General features: G+C 34.2%; 1 pseudogene across 1 annotated transcript in view; it reads right to left on the bottom strand.

Moving 5' to 3' along the window:
* Positions 1-21,855, bottom strand: part of LOC149238982 (root phototropism protein 3-like) — a 111,362-nt pseudogene extending 89,507 nt beyond the window's left edge. The window contains exons 1-2 of the transcript XR_016245954.1: positions 21,719-21,855; positions 21,245-21,314 (exon numbers count right to left, since the gene is read on the bottom strand). The product of XR_016245954.1 is annotated as a root phototropism protein 3-like (transcript). The remainder of the gene's footprint in view (positions 1-21,244; positions 21,315-21,718) is intronic.
* Between the last annotated feature and the right edge of the window lie 2,578 nt (positions 21,856-24,433).

The raw sequence follows: 24,433 nt of genomic DNA, 5'->3' as shown, positions 1-24,433 counted from the left end.
GTGTGTGTAATAGGAAGTATTAACTACCAAGCACTCTCAAAGGTGATATTGATGGATGACTGACTTTAAATGCCCCTACTTGACACTTTAGTATTACATGATCATGCAAAGAAATTATTAATCAATATTAAAGGGAAGATGATTAACGTGTAGTGTTTCTCGGAATTTCATATAATTACTGCATTTGGCCCCCAATAATATATTTGAGGCTACTTTTTGGTTGTTACTTGTGGAGCTTCCCTTTGGCTCAGAAAAACATCGAAGATAAATGTCCACTGCATTAGCATTGGACATCATCAAAGATGAATTCACCAAAAGCAGTAGAGGACATGGGAGCAATTGATACAATGAGCGGATAACCGCTAGAGAAACACCAAGGCACCATAATTTCTTCTGTGTTTAGATTCACTTGAAATTAACTAGTCACAAAAAGTACCTTTTTTCTGAATATTTTCATGTATACTTAAATACTAAAAACAAAATTTTGGAGTAATTATTCAAAGTAATAATTATCTGATAGTCATAATTTATAATTAAATAGTATAATATGATTAATATTATAGGACATAACTATAGGGTCTGACTGTGAGGGGCATTGTGTCAATATACGTACACTTCTCATTGTATTAAACAATCATCTCTTAGAGTGGGATATCCATCCAATGAAATGCGTTCCTAGAGGCCATTGTGGGATTGAAATTTTTTCTTTCAGTGACAAGTGGTGATATATTGTCTTAGGCCTTAGTGTTCTACGTCTCTAAGGCTTTGACACTACTCACAGCTAGCACCTTCATTCCACCAAGTGAGTTACTCATCTTGGAAAGTTGAATCATTTTGTCTCCACAATCCAATATGATGTCGGATCAATCTCATGATCGTTAAAACACAGGTCATAATAGTGAGGAACTTTTACTGTGGGCAAAAGAATATCCAAATTTAAGGAACATCACTCTTTTAGAACAAGAAATAAGGATATTTTTTACACTGATCTTTTTTTTCCATTTGTTTTGACAAGTTATCTATTGCCTGATATTTTTAACATGTAACTTAGTTGGCATGGTTGTGCCTAAGGTTTTGTTGAAAGTTGAATACTAAATTCCCAAGGTGTTATTTTCTATGGTGACATTTTATTTTCTTTGTTTATATAGGTCATCTAGCCGCATGATGACCACTATCGAATGTTGAAGTATATGTCGTACAAATATTTTATAGTCTACTTTATTTTATATTCAAGTATTCATTGTCTTTCATGTCTTATACTTTTCATTGTATCTTTTTTCATTTTCAGAAGAGGAACTCAATATTGATGGTAAGAAGCAGAAATTGAAGAAAGAGGAGAACAGTAACACTGGAGCGACAAAAGAAAAATGAGAGAGAGAAGAGAATTTGTCTAGTGATACCCTTAGAGCCAATATCTTGCATAAGACACACCTGCAATGCTTTGGAAACACAATGATAATGTTTTGAAATGATGAAACAATATTTCATGTGTAAATTGTAGTCCAACCGATATTAAGTTGGAAATTCATATTGTAATACTTGATATTTTATATAATAAAATTTATATAGTTGAAATTATTTTCGTTTTCACTTGATATTATTTAGTCTTGTAACTAACATATGTAGATTTGCGTTATCATATTAGATAAACATGCACATTGTATGACATTTTTTTTAAAATTTAGTCGTAAAATCATACTAATTAATCTATATTGATTAATAATAAACATATAAAATAAATCTAAAACTACTAAATTAGTACTTTATGTTAATTAATGAACACGAATAAAATGAATATATGACTAAATTAGTCGTTTATAATGGTTATGAATGAAATTAAATGAAATGAATAGAAACTACTAAACCAATCATTTATATAAAGGATATGCGTGTACCAAAAAAAGATAAATGACAACTGAAAATGATAATTTTTTTTTATTAAAATGATGACTAAATTTTGCATATATACGACTATTAGTAGCTAATTTATAGTATCTTATAACACGACTAAAATTTAGTCATATTTCTTTGGTCATTAATTGGTTTCAAATGATGATTAAAATTTGCATATATATTACTATTAGTAGCTAATTTACAGTATCTTATAATACGACCAACATTTTGGTCATATTTATTTGGTAATTAATTGGTTTTCTCGATGATTCATATAGTAATATATTTTGTTGTATATTTGGTCATTAATTGTAACAATTAATGACTAAACCAATGAAAAATTAATGACTAAATATACCACTAGATGGTAAAATTCGAGAAACCAATTAATGATTAAGCTAAAAATGACTAAAAGTTAGTCGCGGTGAATTAGCTACTATTGGTCACCAACTGAAAAATAGCCGTTTATATGCAAATTTTAATTGTTTTTTTAGTAACTAATTAGTCATTTTGTACTAGTGGTTAGTCTATCTATTTTTTGTTTAGGAGGGTTTTCTAGCATATTTTCTGGTCTAATTTGTCCATAATCCAATAGGGATTTCATAGAATCACAAGTTTGAATTGTAAAATTTCCACAATCTGAGTGCCCCATGGGTTTTTCAGGGTGTTGAATCCATATATGGAGTCAAAAACCCCATTTTAAACAACAAAAATTAAGAGTTCGCCATTTTTTTTTGCCAGATTCTGGCCAAAAACTCCAAAATGTAGCATTTTTAGACAATGCCAAATGATATTCACAAATAAGTTACCTGGCTCATGATATTCTGCACTTATATCATATTGCATATAAAAGTAGGAGAAATTTGGCCTTTAATTTCCATGTACTCTGTAGTTGTACCATATTGAAGATAATGGGTAACATCTCGCTTGCAATTTCTATTTACTCGTAAAAGGCTATTGTTAGCAATCTAACTCCAACAAAAAATGATTGTTTTTAGATAGTGTTTCATTTGTTTCTTTATTGATGGGACTGTTCCTTAAAAAACATTAATTTTGTTTGGTCTCTTTAACTTTGGTGCTATAGTTTGTCCAATAGTTATGCATAAGATGACCATTGTTGTTGATGATATTGAATAGCCTAAAGCGCTTGAGCACTTCTTGACTGTTAACTTACTTTGTATTTCAATTTGAGATTCATTAGTTGTTTCTATTTTGTTTCTTAGGATGGGGATCCCAGACTTTCAAGCTTTGGCCTTATGAAAAACAACAGAGATGGAAAGAGCTATAGCACAAACTTGGCATACACACCACCAGAGTTTCTGAGGACAAATATTCTTATTAGTTTTTAATGGATTATGATAACCTGTGTTTACTTTGCACCTAGAGGAATCTTATGAAATTTGACTGCCTTGAAAGGATTCAATCGAGGAATAAATAAAGATTATGCAGGAGGATGCATATTCTAATAGAAAACTACTTCCACTTCTAATACTGCAAATAAATAAAATTTAAAAATAGGATCTATGAATCCCATTGGCTTCTATTGAAACTAGGATCCCATTGGTATTCTAAGCTCAACTTGAATGTCAACAGTCATGTTTTTGAGCTATGAGCTTGCGTATGTTATCTAACCACCTATTTTCTTAAAGAAAGGAGACATGTTGAATTGTTTTCTTTTAAAACTAGAATCCTGTTGGTAATCTAATCTGCACTTGTTATTGGTGGAGGCCATGATATTTTATTAGAAACGGGAGGGAAATGAGAAATTTTGGCTAATGTGGGTGGAATTGGTCAAGGAGATGCAGAGCTAGTACTTCAAGATCCATTATGTGTTAAAGGTATTTTTATTCTTAAGCATCTATCATTCTGGAACTGATATTTTTGGTCCTTAACAAGAAACAATTTGAGAAAGTTCATTTGGCCAAGATTGATTTTTAGTAAGTAGCTATTGGTTCTGCTATGACTTTTTACCATCATCCTACTATTACAGAAGTTTTTTCCTTTGTTCAAAACCTAGTGACTGATGTTAACTTTGGTTGGCTAATCCGATCAATCCATTGATGGTCAGAAAGTATGATGTCTGATGATGATCCTGGACATATTCTGTGTTTATCTCATTATCTGTCGTGTAATTCTGAACAATTTTAAATTGTAGCCCATGAATTTTTGAGATGCTTGATGCAGAATTGGTGTGAATGGTTAGGTCACTCCAACCAAATTAAGGAGAAAGTAAAATATTGTGACCTTGGATAATCTATTTTTTTTTTAATTAAACTGTCAATGTCCACTAGAGGCCAAATATGGCCAATGGGAGTGCTAAAAATACAATGACCAGAATCTGCATTGGGACTTGGGAGTGCCTAAAGCATCTCCAATAAAGAGAACAATAGATGAAACAAAGCAAGATTTACAGGAAATACAGTGAAGCACAAGAAATCCCAAATGAATAAAAATGGGGTGAGGATTTGAAGGACACTAAAATAGATGCAGTCACTAAGAAATAGCAGATGAAAATGAGTTGAGCACATTGTCACCCAATAACTCTCCTAATATCCAATGCAGGGAAAAATTGGTAATGAAATTTAGTGTTGGTATCTGGTCAGGGTGTTTGATGTGTATGCCTTCTGACTGATCTCACAGTGGAAGCCTAATCTTAAGGTTTCTTACAACATAGGTCATGGAGTTACTGAAACTTAGAATTCACGAGCCTCAAACATTGATGATTGTAGCAGTGGAGAGGTACTTCTACATAGGCTAAGTGCCAAGCATGCAGGAGTAGTCCAAGACCTTCCTAGGAGCTTGCTCATGTTGAGTGTGTCTATTATGATATTTTTTCCTAAGTTTAACTTAGGAAATACACATTGATTAATGTTGGATATTGGGCTAAGGTTTTCTAAGGAAAAGTAAATTATTGTGCTGAGAGGCGCTCTCCAACCTAGTATGGAAGAGATGTTGTAAGGTTATGTTATGTTATGTGGTGTTATGTTATGTAAATATTTTGACTCGGTAAAATTACATAAAAATAAAATATAATTAAAATGTAGTTAAAAATAAATAAAATAAAATAAAATAAATAATTATAATTATCAATTATTAATAATTAAACCAACCTAGATCCATCTTAACTCCAGATCTACCAAGCACTGAGAGGGATCAAATCTCTTGAGGTGCAAACCTCTTTTAGATTGAAAAGAGATTTGATCCCTCTTGGCCCTATCTCAATTGTTGATCTCAAGTGGGTTAGGATTTAATCCTAGCTATCTATCACTTTGGAGAATAGGGTTATGGATCTAGATGAATGAAAAATTATAAAGACAGCCTAAGGGAAGGAGAAAGACACATTACAATTGCAAGTAATTTGCATATTTGAGAGACATTTCATCAAGTGAGTAGTGAGAGACTCAAAGGCTGAAGAGAAAGAAAAGTTTGCAGCTGGAAAATTCTAGAGAAAGAAACTCAGTGGAGGCTAAGACCATATGAGCTACTAAGCACCAGATTCACAGATGGCCAAGATCTAGCACTAGGAGAGTCACATGGGCTGACTTGTGTAGGGATGTGGCATGCACATACAATATTTCTCACAATTTGCATGTTTGGATAGTTCTACACACGAACCACACATATGATGGCTAGGAGGGAGGGAGGTCGTGTGGGTGAAATTTGGGTTTTTCAGGGAGCTAAATTTCGAGGTTTCGTTTGTTGTAAATTTTTTGTAATCCTAGCTATCTATCACTTTGGAGATTAGCGTTATGGAACTAGTGGAATGGAGAATTATAAAGACAACCTAAGGGAAGGGGAAAGACACATTAAAATTGCAAGTAATTTGAAGATTTGAGAGACATTTCATCAAGTGAGCAGTGAGAGACTCAAAGGCTGAAGAGAAAGAAAAGTTTGCAGTTGGAAAATTCCAGAGAAGGAAACTCAGTGGAGGCTAAGACAATATGAGTTGCTGAGCACCAGATTCACAGATGGCCGAGATCTAGCTCTAGGAGAGTCGCACAGGCTGACTTGTGCAAGGAGGTGACACGTGTAGATAGTATTGCTCACAGTCTGCATGTGTGGATAGTACTACACATGGGCCACACGTATGATGGCTAGGAGGGAGGGAGGCAGTGTGGGTGCAGTTCATTTTTTTCAAGGAGCCGAATTTCCAGGTTCCATTTGCTGTAAAAATTATGTATTTCTATGTGTGCCATCTTCTTATTTATTCTGAGAAATAAAAGTGAAGGATAAATCAGAGGGTTTATAGTTTTTGGCATGTGATTGATTTGATATTTGTGATTTTGTTGTCAATTTTATTGTTAAAATACCAGAGTATTTTTATTCAGCAATTTCAGAAAATATTTAAGGGATAAATTAAATTTTTGGGTTATAAAAAATTGCTTGAGACATAAATCATATATAGTATTCAAAAAATTAACATCGAATTCATGTTATAGGAGGTCCTGTCTGTGAGAATTATGCTTAAGGCGTAGCACCTTGCAAAGGAACAAGAAAAATTTGATTTTCTTGTTATAAAGAAGTCCCATTGTAATGTCCCAAATGAAGGAAATTTGGAACATGCACTTCACATATAATTATCATGCCCTCAATAGAAGACTGCCATGTAAAACCAAAACAGATAAAAACAATAAACCCATAAAGTGCATGAAAATATCATTAAAAGATCACGACATAGAGAACCATGAGAAATGCAGCAAAAAAATCCAGCTTTATTATATAGAAATAGATGCCAATACAATAGTTGGGAATGACGCTCCAAAATAATAATGTTAATGCCGGCCTCCAAATTCAAACAAGAAATCAATCACTACACCTGTGGATTCTGAATGAATCCACCAAGGGAAGAGATGGGTGCTTGCCCAATCTCTCTAAATCACTCGAGGGTTTTCGCCCTAGGGCTACCAATGGAGTAGAGAACTACGTTCTCAACTTCTCATACAAGAAACAATATCAACTCCAAGATGTCCTCCAATGGCCTCCTCCTCCTCTTTTATAGATTTGATGGACCCCTCTAGAATCTTCTATTTTATTATTATTTTAATCAGGGAGCACTTTTCCCTCTTTTGTTTTAATTAGATATTGTTTTTAATGCAGGAAAAGGGTAAATTGGCCAACATGTCTCCTTAAGTCACTGAAACTCCCATCCAAAAGTCCCATCATGTATATATTTTCATTGTGGTTCCAACGAACTATTACACTGAGGTGTTCCATCAATTAATCTCCCAGAAATGCCACTTCGAGCATAATTAATTATGTTATGCCCAATAATAATGTTAATTTTTGAAAGTTGTCGGAATGAAATGGAACGAAAGGAAAATTGTGCTAATGATGAAATATGCCAAGTGAATGCCATAAAATCCCATAAAAACTTCTCAAAACCCTATCGATACACCTTGATGACATAAACCTACTCCACTGACCTGGCTATCTCATGTCTTGGAAATCCACCTTGGTTGTACTAGGAAGAATAATAAAAATGGGGACATGACAGTCCTCCCACCCCAAGATTTCTTGCCCTCAAGCAATTCAACTTTCTGGACCAATCTGGTGGCCCAACGCCACTGGGACCCAATTCTCGGATCCCATACAAGCCACTGGTCCACATCATGTCTCCAAGATATCAAAACATATATGGATCCTCCAATACCTAGATCCCATGTCCATCTATGACTCAACCAGTTTCCAGTAGATCCACCTAGATCCCAATGCCACCAAGAAGGAGCGTTAATGCTACATGACTCTTATCGTGTTGTAGCTTCGGATATGAATGTTTCCCTACCAACTATGTACCAGCTCATCACCACTCTCCAAACCAATCCTTGGCATACCCCAAGGTTAGTCTCACCATATTGATGTCGTGTTGAAATACTGATGAGTTGTTAACCCACATTCCATTGCTAACTAGAGCATGTAATGTTCCCCACCTCTAAGGGCTCCTGCAGTACACTGCTCCTGACTAGGAATGATACTCCATCAATAGAATACCAACTCATGATTTGTTGCCAATCTAAGTTATGGACTCATATGTAAGGAACAAGTTTACTATGTTGATGTTGGTTAGAAATATCCATCAAGAAAGTCCTGCTTCTCTCCCTGTAATGGGTATCAGTAGCCAAATTGTGTTGCAAGCCTTGTCTATGTACTTCTAGAGAGGGTTGTTGCCTGCAAATGTTGCAGCTTGGCTAGTTGCCACTACACCTTCTTGCACCTCATCAATGGGTAGACCCAAACATGGTTGCTCATCCTCCATCATCACGAGTTCAATATGAACCCCCAACTAGCTCTCCCAAAAAGGCTCATCATGCATACTGTGTGCCTCATCCTCCTCAGCTAACTCATGCTCCATCATATGCTACTCATGCTAACTCATCACTAGTGACACACTATCATGAATGTCTCTCCTAAGACCCAGAGACTACTCATCATATGAATCTGGCTTGATGTCAATGACTTTCCATGACTCATACTCCTCTATGTTCTCTCTATGCTGAATCATCAGCCACTCATCTACTCCTTGATCTATTTCCCACATGGGAACAATAAGTTGCTCCTCGTACTCCTCTACTACACATGGATGCATAGCTGGGCTACTGTCATCAACTCCATATGACTTCTCATGCTCCTCTAAGGTATCATCGTATGAACCCATGGACGTGTCCAACAAACTGTCTTCATCCTAACAGACATATAGAATATCTCCCTTCTCTACCACTGTCATCTCCTTAGTGTCACTCAACCATGAGTGGTCAGGTCCTTAAGGTCATTTGCAAATGAAGAAAAGTCCCTTCCTCCTCATCTCATTCTTGTTGCATGAGCCCGTAAACCTAAATTTCTCCTCCCTATTCAACTGTCTCCTGAACATCCCAATGTTATGCTCAACCAACCTCTCAGCTAGACCATAAGAAATAGGTGAGATCAACTGCTCTCTCCTCCAAACAGACAACAATCGAGACTACAACTCTCGACAGATGGCCTCTCATACATGAGGACAAGATGCACTGCATGTGTGCTATGACTCTATCAGGATGATGTTTCCTAATGTTGAAGAAGCATTAGAACATCTGCAAGATCAAACCATCACACTCTAGACCAAACATGACTTCATAAGTCCTAGTTACAACCATAACTTCTAAAATCTCAAGCTTCTTCCCAAATGTAGGACTTACATTGTTGTCCAAGTCGTGAAAAGTATCTATTATCAGCTTGAAAACTCTCCTCATAACATCATCATTATAAGGGGCTATGGTGCGGTCAGTCTCATGATGTTACTGAGACAAGATGCAACTGGAAGTCTAACCCCTTCGCAAGGTTCCTCCAAAAACTTGTGTTGTATGAGAGAAAACATAGTTGGTTTTAGAGCCCAAATTAGTTTCTTCCCTTCTAACTAGTTCACTTTGGGAAATAGCACATCTAGTTTATCAAGTTTGGAAAGAACTTTCCATGTGATTCTCATGTGTTTTAAATTTGTCCCAAGAGAAAAAATCTTGTGTCTTATTTCATATTTCTGCAGATCCTTTGATTGTTCTTGTTAAAGGATGGCATGGACCCTTCTTGAGAATGGTCTGCTAATTATATTGCAGCTCATGGAGGTATTGCTTTGCTAGTTCATGAAGCATTTTAAAAACTCCATTTTTGTTGTAGCAATACAAAGCTATGATAAGAAATTAAAGGCACAACTAAACACTCTACATACATCAACAATACAACTTCAACAACCTATGGAAATAATAATAATACTAGTAGCACATCAATGACAATTCTCAACCCCACAAGACTCAATCACCTTGGCAATAATGACTCCCTCAATATCCCTTGACAAAAAGCTTTATATTATCATCAACAGTGCTAAGAATTACACTCAACTCAACCATTTGTTTGACCTCTCCCCTCAAAGGTTGGCATTATGACTCAGACAACTTAAGACAACTATGAAAATACTCTGACTTGCTTACAATCATTAGCATAACAGCTTACGTCTATTTTACAAGATTCGGCTTGCAAATCACCATTGTACCTATGAATAATTTTCTGGGTTTATATTTAAAATTTCAGAGATGCCTTCTGTCAAATGGTTTAGTTACAAACTGCTGTATGTAATTTTTCTTGGTCTAAGTACAGTAAACAGGCTCATTGAACCATATTCACCTACCATTTAAAGAGCTCATAAAATAATCAAGTTGGAAACAATGCCAAGACAACTCACTGTATATTCTCTATGCAAATCTTAACAAGAGATTCGTGGCCATTAGAGTAAGTGGACAAACACTGAATTTATATGAAAGAACCTGATTTGGAAGTGTTGAACATAGGAGAATGTAACACGGGCCTTAAAATGATACTCCCGCACTTGCAGGTGAGTACGCTGCCCATAATTATGTTTTGCGTTCAGATTCCTCCCTCTCCTACATATTACTAGCTCGTCCAGCAATTAAATACCCACAAGATTGTTGCTCCAGACCCCTTTTAAAGCGCTGCCTTTGAATGATAATAATTGTTCCATGTGCGTATTCTTTAGGGGTGTGGTCTCTGATACTTGTCCAACCCAGAATTTAGATAAATGCAAAGTTTGCTTCAATTGATAATGCCAACGCTTGGAAAGCCCCCTAATTACTTAATAAACATGCCCATAGAGATTATATAAATTTATTCTTGACCTCAGAGTGTGGAGATAAACCAGAAATACCACCTACAAATCAACAGCCATACGTTCAGTAAGGATAAGGATACTCGTGCCACCCTTAGCAGAAATTACACAGGTTCAACAATACGTTCTTGAAGCAAAGTAAAACCCAAAAACGAATGTCCATAGATAGTAGCTCGTATCGGGCAAAGATGAGCCCAGAGATAATGAATGCATGGCTTTAATAGTTGGTAAACCACTGCGCATCATTCCAGTGTTGGGTCTCAGGACACCACATATCTCCACAATGGTATGATATTGTCCAATTTGGGCCTAAGCCCTTATGGGTTTGTTTTTGGGCTTTACCCCAAAAGGCCTCATACCAATGGAGATATGTGTTCATCCTTATATACCCATGATCCTTCCCACTTCTACCATTTCTAATCAATGTGGGACTTTGTTCGTATACCCAACAATCCTCCCCTCGAACAAAGGACCATCGAGCCTCCCCTCAAACCATACGCAGGATTCTCCCCTCTCTACCAACCAGGATTCTCCGCTCCAATGCGTTGGTGGCTCACGCCTTACATGGTAGCACCACCTGTCTCGAGAGCTTGCTCCATCCCAGGTCAACTCCTCTTCACCGTGTCGGTAGGCAAGACACGTCCATGAAGAATCCGGAGCACACCGACTGTTTAACCGAGCTCATCCTCAGGCTTACGGGGGCTCACCATCTTTGTTTCGGCATTCCGAGGATTCATCCACTTGGGTAACCTCGAACTTGGCTCTGATACCACTTCTTGATTTAATGGCAGAGAAAGAAAGAACACAGCAACAAAATGAGAGAGAGAGGACCAAGACAAATAAACTGAATATGAATCTGTTTTATTCGATGATCATTTTCATTACAAGGTATTCGATTTATTACGTGAACATCTACCGTTATGCTAAACTACCCGTTACATAACTAAAAAATTGGTTACAAAACTGAAGTTCGTTGTCAAACCAACATCCAGAACACTGGGAACACTGGGTTTTATTTAATCACTGCTCCGTCAAGCCACACAACGAACATCGCATCAGTCTGTCAATTACACAGAGTCATTCTATTGTGCCCACTTCATTTCCCTTCGCTGAGAGTGAGCTCTGGGAAATTATTTGCCAAGGATATCTCAAACAATTTTGTCCCGATTCCAACAATTTTTTCCCTTACGTCAGCAGACTACGTCCAGCTTTATGCGCACTATATATAATTACGTCCCCACGTCCTGGATTTCCTTACGCACCTAGCACAGACATGCCTCCATTTCTTCACGTATGCTACAGGTGCATATACCCTCAATTGAATTGGAGCTCGATCTCAGCTCCCCACAATTACAATGGCTTGGTCTCGATCAATAGGCAGGATTTCACAGCAGAAGGCGGCTTGCTATATGTATTCAATGACTCTGTTTCTGTCGTCCGACCCCCAAATTCGATGGCGGCTCCCACAAGGTGGATGTGATATGTCAAATTCCCCGTCGAGCAAGTGCGGCTTCGATACACGTGCTCGACATCCACTTCAACAACCGGCCTTGGTAGCAAACTCGACGAGGGCACATTTAAATCAGAACCGCGAGCTTCTTAATTAGAATTCCTCAGCACACCAGACTTGTATGGCTCCTTGGCCTGAGAAATTGTGGTTTAAAATGTTTGGGGAGATATGCAGACCTCCGACCCTGCGAAACTTGCCTGCGAATTGTCATGAGCCTGGGATCCTTTTCCAAAGAGTCATCCTTTTCATAAAAGAAATAAAACTTATTTATTTTTCAGTGCAGGCCCTCCAAAAATTGCTGATGGCCTTCTAGTAATAATTCATGCCAGATTTTGGCTCTCGATAAAAATAATTTTCGGCTACCATATAATAATTCGTCCAAGTTATTGTTCATCCGACATTCTCACTGAAATGTGTAGCATGTTTAATAAGAAAACAAATTGTCGAGCTCCTTTTGAACGAATTTTCAATTTGCTGCAAAACTGTGCTTTCAATCTTTTTCGACAAAACCCTCCAATAATAGCTGCAATTGAACACTGGAAAAACTGGCTGACTGAGCCAGGAAAAAGGCTTGGATAACACTGTAATATCTTAAATGAAGAAAATTTGGAACATGCACTTCACATAGAATTATCAAGCCTTCAATAGAAGAATGCCATGTAAAACCCAAAAAAATAAAAACAATAAACCCATAAAGTGCATGAAAATTTCATTAAAAGATCACGACGTAAAGAACCATGAGAACCAACTTTATTATATAGAAATAGATGCCAATACAATCGCTAGAATGGCTCTCCAAGATAATAATGCTAATGTGGGTCTCCAAATTGAAACAGGAAATCAATCACTACACTTGTGGATTCTAAATGAATCCACGAAGGGAAGAGATGGAATGGCTCTCCAAGATAATAATGCTAATGTCGGCCTCCAAATTGAAACAGGAAATCAATCACTACACTTGTGGATTTTGAATGAATCCACCAAGGGAAGAGATGGGTGCTCGCCCAATCTTTCTAAATCACTTGAGGGTTTTCGCCCCAGAGCTACCAATGGAGTAGAGAACCACGTTCTCAACGTTTCATACAAGAAACAATATCAATTCCAAGATGTCCTCCAATAGCCTCCTCCTCCTCTTTTATAGATCTGATGGATCCCTTTAGAATCTTCTATTTTATTATTATTTTAATCAAGGAGCACTTTTCCCTCTTTTATTTTAATTAAAATATTTTTTTTAATGTGGGAAAAGGGTAAATTGGCCATATGTCTCCTTAGGTCACTGAAACTCCCATTCAAAAGTCCCATCATGTATATATTATTGTTTTGGTTCCAACGAGTTATTACATTGAGGTGTTCCATCAATTAATCTCCCTGGAATGCCACTTCGAGCATAATTAATTAAGTTATGCTCAATAATAATGTTGATTTTTGAAATTTGTCAGAATGGAACAGAACGAAAGGAAAATTGTGCTGATGATGAAATACGCCAAACGAATGCCATCAAATCCCATAAAAACTCCTCAAAATTCCATAGAGACCCCTTATGACATAAACCTGCTATCTTGAAAATCCACCCTGGTTGTACTAGGAAGAAGAATAAAAATGGGGACATGACACCCATAGAGGACATGCATGATGTGAATCACTAAACAAATAATGGCATCAACCATGGTTTTTGTAATTTATAGCACATAAAAAAAATGATCCTGAGATTCAAGTTGTCAAATAAAAAATATGCACAAATATTGTGCCCCCTTTGAAGATGATGATCGGTCTCAATATACAATTGGTGATAACAAGCCTAGAGTTTTTTTTTTTAATCAGGAGAATTGGTAGATCTACTGCCTGTCACCGAGAAGACTTGGGATCGAGTCAGTGGGACTGCCAACTACCCACAGACATTGCTAGACAGATAAACCAAGTTTCAAACTTGGGTGGGGCCCCTATATTGGTTGGAAAACACTTTCTGGTGCAGGACGCCCACCTTTGGGACTCTTATGTTATAGTGTAGTTGTATATGAACTAGCCTAGGGTGTGGATAAGGCCAACCTGAAGTTTTGGAATAGGGGTCGTTATGGCACAATTCATTTGAATTTCAAATAATCTTTTTAGATCTTCTCCTGAATACCTCTATTAGCATTTGTCCTAATGAAACCAGGGGCATTAATAGAGAACCAAAGAGGTGCCTTGACCTACCAACTAGTTCTAGTGCCTTGACCATAGCTAATGGCATTGATGATTGAAGTGCTAGGTATCGATGTTTGTTGTGATTCAAGTAAGAGTTGGTGATGCACTGTATCTTGTGCAGTATGGTCATTGTGGAAAATCATTGATGTGAAGAGAAGGTGGGAATTGAACTTGGCTAAGATGATGGTGTAGAACTGTTTCCTCTACGAGAATATGCTTTGATAAGAAAGTATTGCTTAAATATGTTTTCCACACATGCAATCATAAAGATGTGTCCCCAAAGTGTGGAAGAGGGGCCTTTCATTTGTGCAAGTGGCAATATCTGATTAGAATAATTTTTTCTACTTCAAAAATAAGTGAAAGGAATTTCACTAGTATAGTTTATATGCTTTTTCATAGAGGGGCTTTTAATACATGATATTTTCAATAATGCATGTTGGAGAGCTAACATGAAAACTTTATGTCACTCCAACCATATTTTGGGTTTTAGATGGCATCTCTTATATTTGCGACTCTTCATTGTTGGATTTATATTCTTGCATTATTACCATTTCTCTTTGCCTTCATCCACCACATATTGTGTTAGTTAAAAATAATTTCACATTTCGATAATTTGAAAGATAAATTTGTGGAATTTAAAATTCCTACTTATAGTTCTCAACATCATAGATTTGGAGATTAATGAATCTTATTAATTCAATATTAGTATAAAGTTTGTTCATTATATATTATTTAATGTCAGTTGTCATGTTGTTTCTATTTATAAAACGAGCAATATATGTGTAATTGATCTTGCTTAGTCTTCAAGCTTTGTCCATCCCTATCATCTTTGTGTTTTTCTATGTTGAATGCTCATTATACATGAACTGTTGACTTTGCTAACAGAATGTTTTCATTTTTTTCTCTTTAGAATAGTTATTACTTCAGCATCTAACATTCAGTCGATCTCTTTCTCGTGCATAACATTAGCAGATTTGCTAGCAAACTATTTTGTGCCATGCAAGCATTAAATGTATTTAATGGATCTTCCTTATCATTTAAGTTTATCTTTTTTCTTGTGCATAACACTAAGTTTTTTTAGGAAATTATTTTGTTACATGCAAGCATTAAATTTATTTAATCAATATCCCTTCTTATTGGTGCATGCAAAGTAACTCTGGAAAGTGTAATATATAGCTATGGGATAATTCTATTGGACCTTCTTAATGGGAAACACATCCCACCTGCTCATGTATATGCTCTCTCTCTCTCTAACAGCCACAAAGACACTTGTTATTTATCTACTTTCATGTTTTATTGTGGGTCAACACTACAATTTTTCAAATCTATTTAACACAAAAATCCCCTCAACTTTTCCCTTCCTGTGGGAAAAAGTAAAGTAGAAGATACAATCAAGTAGCATAAAGAGGTCTAGCTCTCTTTTTCACATTTCCATTGAAGGAAAAGGTACCAGCTTCATTAAATAACAGAAACCTTGAGTCATTTCTCTTTTAAATTTGATCATTTTTCCTTATTACTTGTTTAACTTGATCAATTGTTGTTTTATGTGTGCTGTATTCTCATCATATAGGATATTGTAGGTTTGCAAATATTCAATGAATTTGGATTTCATCCTACTTCGACCACTCACCTTTGTCCTTTTATGAAGCTAAGATGAAAAACGGAAATTAGGGCAAATAAATATGTAAGATTTTATAATTTTTTATTAACTTTTAAAGTTAATATGGTGGCTAGAATTGTATATGAAATTTGAATCCATAAATTTGTGTTCTTTTTATTTAGTTGTAATTACCATCTTGCAACCCTACTATTCCCAATCAACCAGTACTTTCTAGCATATGTTATACATTTATTGTTCCTGTCATCACCATTACAAGAGAATCAAAGATTACAATTATAAATCATTTCTTTGATAATTTTCTAAACTCTCCTTACTGCTACTAGTCTGGTAGCATAGTCATTTATAATCATAATGGATATGAAACATTTTATATAGACTATAATTCCTATAACATTTCAGCTTGCAATCTGTGATTGCTTTTCTTTATTATGTTTCATTGTTCAGGAGTTCTTCAACATCTATTTGATCTTAATATCTTTTTTTCATTGGATTTAAAAGTAACAATGCATTCTGGGAACTGTTTCTAGCCAGTACTGAAAGTATTTTGGTTTTTGAAATACATCTAGATGCGAGAAATCGTTTCCAAAAGGCTAGAAATGCCTCAATGGTTTTTGACAATTCTTGGTAACTTCCAAGGTTTTTGGATTAATTTTTTAGAATTTGTAGTTGAAAAATTAGAAAGAAGGAAATAAAGGGTTTTCTAATCCTTTCCCTAGCTCACCAAATCAAAAGCATGATCTCTAAAACATGAAATCTCAAGTAAAAACAAATAAGATATTTTATGGGATGTGACGGGAAATAATTTCAATGAAAACATATTCTCTTCACCTTTTTCAAAATTGTTTCCTAGCATTACCTTTGTTTCCTAAAAAATCTATCCCGAGTGTTCTGGTTTACGAAAACTCGAAAACTCATTTCCTTCCCTTTGTTGGTTTCCATCTCCAATACTTGGAGACAGATAGTAAAACATGTATCTTTTACCCTCAATTTCATATGTCCAATAGAGGTTGAATTTTCTCTAATGATACTTATCGATGCCAATCTCCATGGTTATTTGAAATTTTGTCAAAAATTATGATGTGGGAACTGTTGTTGCAGACCTTAGATTTGATACGAGGGAAGAATGTGCTATTGTTGATAGACTGTATGCAAATAAAGATGCAACTAAATTAGTTGGATTGCATTCAAGGTGCTTGCAATCTGAACCTTGATTAAATCCCAGTACTGAATTGATTTTGGAAACTCCTCGCAAGACTAAGTAGTATAACATGAGCTTGGTGATGCCAAATACCTAGTAGCAAGAGTAGGTATTATTCTCTTCCACCTTGAGTTAGGTTTTAGATGTTGATGATGTTTTTCTTCACCAATAGTAAGGAGCCACCAAAAATAAAGGATCATCATGCCTATATTATTTCCAAAGTTATTGGCATATTTTTGTTGCAAGGGTTTTTATTGTTTTACTATTTTGGGTCTGATTTTAATGTAAATCTAGTTATTGCATTTTAAACCATTCCATTCAAAAGTATCATTTTCAATTCACTGAGATTTGTGATTGTTTTGGAAAGTTCTTTGTTAAATTTATTTTGAGAGTGATTTTGATATAATTTCAATTGTTGTGATTTTAATTTGGATGTATTTCTATTCTAATTATTTAATTCAAAATTGTATTGTAATTATAAATGAAATAAAATTAATCAAAATTGCTAGTTATTGATATTTTATTTTTATTTTAATTGTTTTATTATTTTGTTTAACCAAATTGTTTTTAATAACTATTATTTTTATTGTCCTTTTTATTGTGAATCTTAAAAAAAAAGAGTTTCATTAACTGTAAAAGTAGAATTAGATTGCAAGGACTTGAGTGGTTCATAACGCTTAACAATAAAAAAAGTTTGTTTCTTCAACTTTCTTTCCACATTCCCCTACTCCTATCTACTTTCCTTTGCACCTCTTGGTGCGATTGCTAGTTAGCTTGTTGTGTGAGTCAGTTTCATTAACTGTAAAAGTAGAATTAGATTGCAAGGACTTGAGTGGTTCATAACGCTTAACAATAAAAAAGTTTGTTTTTTCAACTTTCTTTCCACATTCCCCTACTCCTATCTACTTTCCTTTGCACCTCTTGGTGGGATTGCTAGTTAGCTTGTTGTGTGAGTCATGCTACATGGGTGTGACATTTAGCTAACTCTATTGAGTTATTTATATCAAGTTAAAAACAGGAGTTGCATGATTTTAGATTGTACAAAGATTACGCCATTATCAATGCCTATATATGCAATTTCAAGGACTACCATAAGTCTCACATAATTCTTTAAAGGGTATTAGCTTAATGGAAGAGTACTTGCTTTATAAGCAAGAGGTTTGGTGGTTGGATTCTACCGTCACAATATGAATTAATCAATGATATTGTAATTTCTTTTTAATTAAATACTTTTAATATTGGTTTATTTCAATGGTGAGATATTTTTCAATATTCATTATTTTAATTTGTCTCTGAAAGAACAAAAGTGATTTTTTTTATTGTCTATAAAGAAACAATAGTTAAGACCAAAAACATTGTCTCTTTAAAGACAATATGTGTTTAATTCCAACTAATATTTCTAACGGACATATTAATATTTTTAATATTTGAAAAAAATAAATCAACATGCATTTAATAAAACAAAGAAGTCAAATGTATTGATATGTGTATTTTTTTAATATTAAAAATTACTATCTAAAATAAAATAAAAAATAAAACACTTTACATATTCTACCGATCCTTAATAAATAAATCTACAGTAAATTTTTTTTTTTAAATTATACATTTATTCTATATTAAACTGTTAAGTATATTGCGCCATTTTTTATATTAAATTAAATAATATTTTTAAAAACAAATTAATATAATAATAAAGGAAGTTGTATCATTTTATCTAATTTTTGTTTTGAATATATATAAAAAAAAAAATTAGTATTTTTTTAATTTAGATTTTGTTTTTTCTAATTTAATAGGAAAAAGATGTAAAATTACATAATAATAAAAATGAATAATTATAATTATTAATTAAAATATTTTCACTAATTAAATTAAATAAAACTAAAATAAATAAATATAATTATCGATTATTAATAATTAAAAGAATGTAGATTTACTTTAATTCAAGATTTATCAAATCCAAAATAAAATAAATGAATTTAATTATCCATTATTAATAATTAAACTAATGTAGATTTATAATTTATATTTATTCAGAATCTATCGAGCCTAAAGAAAATCAAATTTGTCAAAGATGTTTGCAAACATAATTTAGAATAAAAAAAGAAAAAAAAATTGATCCATGTAGTAGCTGGGAAGATCCAGAATTAAAATAAATTTAAAACTAAATTTCATTGTGTAATAGCTGGAAAGATCCAGAATTAAGATAAATTTAAAACGAAATTTGAACCGTAGTAGCTGCGAAGATCCAAAAGATCCAAAATTAAAATAAATTTAAGACAATTACTTTCAACTCAGGGATGTACCCGGGGCTAATTCTTAATTTCCTAGTTGGGTCATATGGGTGTGGATGTAAACAACTAGTGGGTGAGGACAAAGAATACCTTGAGATAAGTATCAATGGCTCTGTAGAGGAGTGTGGATGTAAACAAATAGTGTATGAGGACAAAGAATACCTTGAGATAAGTATCAATGGCTCTGTAGAGGCCATCGTCGCATGTTCTGGCAGTGCCTCGGACAGGCTTTGAAATTTAGCCAGGGGGAGATTGGGATCTCTTGCAGCTTCTGCCAAGTAACTGTCCACAAGTTTGGAGACCTGCATTTTAGCATCACTTGTACCTGCATGGATTCCTGGAAGACCTTCACCATCATATCCCTGTTGCACGGCATAAATAATTTCATTGGCATTATAGTCGCAGGGTTCAGTGAGGTTGGAGCCATATTTGTCTTGGATCAGTAAGTGCACCAACATTCTCCTCACCAGATCAACATCATACAGAAGATTCTCGCTTGAATTGTAAGATGGGATCAGCAAGTCACTTAACGCGGCCTGTTCTAACTGCATCCCTGCCCTTTTTGGAGTTCAGCCATAAGGGCAGGAGTGGCATTAAACATGTTCGCCATTTTCAAGAGGCGTAGCAGAAAAGAAGAGGATACAGAGTCCTTTTCGTCAGGAATTATGCTTATTATGCTCTCTATCATCATTCTCTTCTCTTTGTTCTTCTCGTCGTTTCTCCTCCCTCCTGTGATTCTGAATTTTACTAGCCCATCATTTCCAACGTCCCAGCTATTACTCATGTCCTCTATTCTAGTCACAGCACTGCTTTGCTCTAAGTTTAATATCCCTGGCAGCCATTTAGAGGAATAATGCATAATTGATGCACCTACCAAGTTGGGTTTCATACCCTTAACTTTGATGGCCGAGATAACCCTAACAAAATGGTCAATGCGCAGCATTGCGACATCTTCAAAGTTCAAACCACCAGTTTTGTAGAGCTGATTGACCCTTGTTATTGTTATAAAATTCGTGATGATCTTTGATTTCATCCCAAATATGAGGAGGCTCGGTACTTAGGCGAATGTTCCTGTTGGTAATTGCAGAGGTATAAGGCCAGTTTATGGCCCTTGGATCTGTGCGCGCCTTCCATGCTATTGAATCGCAACTCCTTCTCACTAACGGGAGATTTTTCCGCCAATGGACAAAGTTGTTCGCTGCTTTTCAACACAAGTATACAGTCTTTCCACGACGGCCACACTGTAAGGCCCAGAAAGATCTCAGTTTTGGAAATAAGATTACCTTCCTTCAGATCTTCTGTCATTTCCAGGTATTCTGTTGCGCATCTTATAGCGGCTATGTTCATGGCAGTCATGTCAGTTGATATTCCATAGCAGAATTTGGCTACTAATTCGAATGCTTTTTCCCCACCAGGAATATCGTCCAGCTTTATACAATCCTGACGGGCTGACTCACTACAGAGTCCAGACCAGTAATTGATTCAGTCGTCCACTTCTTGATAGCAGAGGGAACTTGCATAGTAGTAAACACACAATGATGTTAGAATGTGGTCATAACTCACAATTAGAATTCACTAAATGAGTTCAATGGTCATAACTCAGTTGCAGGAAATCTCTATACATGACATCTCTATCTCTATACAATTACTAGAGGAAATCTCCATACATGTTATCTGTATACAATTAGAAGGACTTTATGTTACAGAAATGATTTAGCGTACAAAATTTCATGTGGGTAGGATATGTAAAAGGGGACTCCATTTTGCACAGAAAGTAGATAAAGCCAGGCAGCAAGCATACTTGAATTTTCTATAATTATATCTCTACCTAATTCGTTAGCTGGTAAACTTCACAAGCTGCTATTCTCGTGTAATATATATCGAAGAAACTCCTATATACCTTGTGCAGATAAAAGCTCCAGCCATTGATCTCCACAGTTAGATCGCTCTCCAGGTCTAGCTCTACAAACCTGTGAAACCAGACCCAACTTTCAGATTCCTTTAATTCTTATGCCAGTAAAGAGAGGAGACTGAAGTTTGCCAATTTCAAAATTTATGCATTGCAGATGAAGTAGCCTTTAAAAGCTTCTGTAATTCTAAGAAACAATTAATTCTATCCAAAATTTCTCCAACGAATTTAACCAATTATTTTTACTCTATTATACATGAAATTTGTAGATGTGGGTGCTAAGTTGCAATCCCAGTATTACTGTAAAGGTTGGGAAGCATTGAAGGAAAATGAAAGGTAACCTCGGATAAACACCATTATGGCATTTCTAGTCTATAAAAAGATGTATATATTGCAGGTGTAGGGAAGAAAAAAAAGGCAGCTTTAACATATTATAGTTAGAACATTATTCTTTAAATTTCATACCAGGTCTGAACCTTGCCTCGAAATCCGTGTGCTTTCTTTACGACCCTGGAGGAGTCGATGAAGCTTTGGGAGTCAGGGTGCTCATAATCTGCTTCGATCTCTGACCTAGTGTTCAGAGTATTGTTTGAGTTCCTCATAGCAGCAACTGGGCTTGTAAATAACCTGGGTTTCCTACAAGTCTGGCTTACACATATTACTAATAAATTCACAGACGTGTTTATGCAATATCGTATACAGATGAGAATAATTGAAGTACGGAGAAAATTCTGTCCACTAAAGGGCTGAAGGGATGGATTTAACATTGTCCTTGTGGCACGGCATGGCCTGGCTTGCTTTGCTCTTGACTGTTACCACACATATTTATCGAATGTTCATTAAATGGCCACGCTTCTATCTAGTTCATTCGCTTTAAAACTGCCATTGTTACATTGTCACATTCTATAATAGCAGGCAGCTAGCATGGACGGCCTGTGTATAAAACAAGGGACGTAATTTCATATGTTTTCATTTGTTTGAGGTTTTCACCGATTGAAGGTACTGTAGCAGGGAAGTACGAAGCAATACACTCTCTATATAGATACGTACATATAGGTGGTTTGGTGTTGTATAGTTGATTTGAAGACTGGTGGCAGAGGAAGCCGACGACTGTTGGTGGCAGTTCAGTGGATAAGATGACAGGGATAGACATTGAAAAGATATTTTAAGTGAGAATTTTTTTTATGATAGTTTTATAATTCTAAGTGGATTTAAAATGCCAGAATATGTTAAAAATAAAAACCATTTAAAAACATTGGGAAATTTTATCCACTATGTATGGTAAAATATGATAAAACTTGATTTTTAGGAAGTGATATATATATATTTACAAATAAAAACAATTTGAAAACATTGATAAAACTTGATTGTAAAGAAGTGATATATACGTGAATTTATTAAAATTCTAAAAATAGTTTGCATAATCTTAAAGATTTACTTTAATTAGGTGATAAATTAAGTTTACTTTAACTAAGTTATAATTGAGTCGAGAGGTTTATTTTACGATTCAGTATAAAGGATGTGTAAATTTCTCTGCACATCCACTTGTTTTAAATAGAAAAATAATATTGATTATAATAAAATAATATGCTATAAACTAATTAGAAGTAAAAAAATAATATGCTATAATGTAATTAGAAGTTTAAATCTGATATCAATTTCATATATACGAAATTTTTTGTCAAAATAAAATATTTTGATGTTATATATAAAAAATATATTCAATGTGGTTTATCAATAAAATATTTTACATATAAACATATACTTAAAAATACATTAATAATAAATAAATTAATTTAATTTTGAGTGATAAAACGTCTTGATGTATAATTTATGTAAAATATTTTAATGCCAATTATGTATATATTATATATCATTTAAAAATATTATGTCTATATCATGAAAAATTAAGTTTTTATGGTTAAAGCTTTTATTTGTTCTTATATATAATTTATTTAGCATTCAAAAATACAATTAAAACATAACATTGTGTTTTGCATTCTAAAAAGTTTGCACGTGAAGAAATTTAATCCCTCTCAGCTCATGTTGGATCGCTGCTTAAAATGGATATATGATTGTTCTATAACCCAATATGATGGGGATGTGTAATTCTCTTGGTCTATCCATTCTCAACATTAGTGAATTAAAAATACACTACTCTCTAAATAGAAATGTAATGTCCAACTATAATAAAAAAATAAAAACTAACATGCCATATATGTTTAGTTATTTGTCCATATGTCATAATATAATTTCATGCAAAAAAAAATTAAAAGTAGAAAAAATGTGAGTAAGATGTTTAAATCTTATATTTTTCAAAAATATTTCAACACATGATTTTTTTAACTAATTTGAATATCTATGTTAACGAATGTTTGTAAATATCAATTTATTTACACATTGTATTTTGCACTCAAAAAAAGTTACACTTGAAGAAATTTGATTAATCTCTGCCCATGTTCAATCTGGGGTTAAATAGATTTAGGCTAGTTTCATAAATTAGATTTACTTTTAGTTCAATAATAATAATATTTCATCATTTTAATTGTAATTTTAGATATACTTTTAGTTCAATAACAACAATATTTCATCATTTTAATTGTAATTTTAAATAGATAAATAAAATTAATTTTTTGAAACTCACATGCCGGTGTTTCGTTAAGACACTTTCTATTGTAAAAAAAAATTAACTTCTTTAAAAATCTTAATAATTATAATTAAACTTAATTCAATCATTTTTTTTTTGAATTTTTAATGATCTTAATAATTTATTGATTAAATTGTATTAAGTTAAAAACAGAACTAATCTCTTCTCAAATTTTAAATTAAAAATTTCTAATTAGACTTGATTATTAAAAACTAAAAGGCTTTCGATGACAATGAAATCATTGAATTTGAAGATACTAGAGAGAAGTATATTTATAACACGTAGTCTAAGGAGGCTGAGGAGTTGCCCGGAAAGTTATGGAAATTTTGGTTATATTTAGAGAAAATCCGGCAAGGATTTTTGTAAATCCAAGTTATAGTTGTTAAACTTCAAAATTTTAGGTGTGTTAGACGTTTTTGAGGATGCTGAATTATTTCCACCATCAAAAACACGATTCAAACACAACATTTACAAAAAATTTTGAATTTTTTAATTTAGATTCCAGCGGCTTTTAACTATCGGAACAATTCTTC

The sequence above is a fragment of the Pinus tabuliformis genome, chromosome 8 (assembly GCF_031772625.1).
Source record: "Pinus tabuliformis cultivar Carrire ecotype Pingquan chromosome 8, CPIR1, whole genome shotgun sequence".
Taxonomy (NCBI): domain Eukaryota; kingdom Viridiplantae; phylum Streptophyta; class Pinopsida; order Pinales; family Pinaceae; genus Pinus; species Pinus tabuliformis.
The sequence above is the reverse complement of the archived record's forward strand: the minus strand, read 5'-3'. Positions and strand labels throughout refer to the sequence as shown.